A 1,446-nucleotide genomic window follows, 5' to 3' on the forward strand; every position below is an offset into this window, starting at 1 on the left:
GCGTATATAAATAGAAAAATAAAAACGAAGAATCCATTCTCTTCTTTTTACAAAAAAATTCTATGGGAGGTTGTACAATGCGTAATCTTAAATTCGTTGTTTACACCGCAACGATATTCTTTGTTTCTCTCTTCATCTTCGGACTCCTATCTAATGATCCGGGACGTAATCCTGGTAATCCTGGACGGGAAGAATAAAAAAGGGAGAGTTCCTTGCTTCATTTTTATAAATGGTATTAGGATTTGATCTATTCCACTGTCAAAAACCGAAATGGAAAGAGAGGGATTCGAACCCTCGGTACGAATAACTCGCACAACGGATTAGCAATCCGACGCTTTAGTCCACTCAGCCATCTCTCCTAATTTAGAAAAGATAATTACTATGTTACAGTTACAGCACGCAAAAAGAAATGCTTGAAAAAAGCCCTCTTTCCTTTGTTATATAGACCTTTGTTATTTTGTTATATAGATTTTTATTTATTTATATTTTTATTTATTTATATTAATATATTAATTATATTAATTTTTATTTATTTATATTAATATTAGAGTATTATTAATCTTATTAGGGTATTATTAATCTATATATCTATAGATTCTTAATTTTATTATATAGAATATAAATATATACAACTTTTATCAGTAATTCCATTTCATTTTGATTTCGCTCAAAAGGGACTTTTTTATTTCCAATTTCCACGGACCGGCCGGGTACTGACCCGGCCGGGCTCATTTTTTTATTTTCAACTCAAATAAATAATTTTTTCTATGATTCTGCGATCTGACTTGTTGTAACAAAAAAATCTTGTTATTGGATTGAATCAACAATCAGAAGCAGAAGAAGTACTATTTCCGTTCCTATGATATAGAATCCAAATATCATTTCGATTCTTTCTTTTCTTCCTCTTTCTTTTTATTTACATTTATTTTACTAGAATAACTAGAATAAATAATAAAAAAAACTATGGATTTTTGCACAATCCATTTTTATGTTATGACTAAGTTCTTTTGTCGAACCCTATCTATCAAAACTCCTATAACAAAGGAAAGAAGTTTTTATTTAGTTATTTTTATTTAGTTATTTAAATGAAATAACTACTCTTTTCCTAATTTTATCAAGTCTTCTGACAAAAGGCGGCAAGGCTCTAATTTTCAGGATTTTTTATCCCCCTATCTTGTGATCCTATCTTGATTACGCCCAATTCCCCTGTTCGACAAAGGGTCTCTTTATATACAATAATCGCATTGTAGCGGGTATAGTTTAGTGGTAAAAGTGTGATTCGTTCTATTAATCCCCTTAATAGTTAAGGGGTCCTTCGGTTTGATTCATATTCCGAGCAAAAACTTTATTTCTTAAAAGGATTTAATCCTTTACCTCTCAACGAAAGATTTGAGGAAGAATATACATTCTCGTGATTTGTATCCAAGGGCCAATTAAATTATATAA

General features: G+C 30.2%; 1 non-coding gene across 1 annotated transcript; it reads right to left on the minus strand.

Moving 5' to 3' along the window:
- Positions 1 to 271: 271 nt before the first annotated feature.
- TRNAS-GCU (transfer RNA serine (anticodon GCU)) lies at positions 272 to 359 on the minus strand. The gene has a single exon. It is a non-coding gene; the product is annotated as a tRNA-Ser (tRNA).
- Positions 360 to 1,446: the final 1,087 nt, after the last annotated feature.

Source organism: Durio zibethinus, unplaced genomic scaffold (genome assembly GCF_047325235.1).
Source record: "Durio zibethinus cultivar Kanyao isolate XHJ-2024 unplaced genomic scaffold, ASM4732523v1 HiC_scaffold_411, whole genome shotgun sequence".
NCBI classification, from domain to species: Eukaryota; Viridiplantae; Streptophyta; class Magnoliopsida; order Malvales; family Malvaceae; genus Durio; species Durio zibethinus.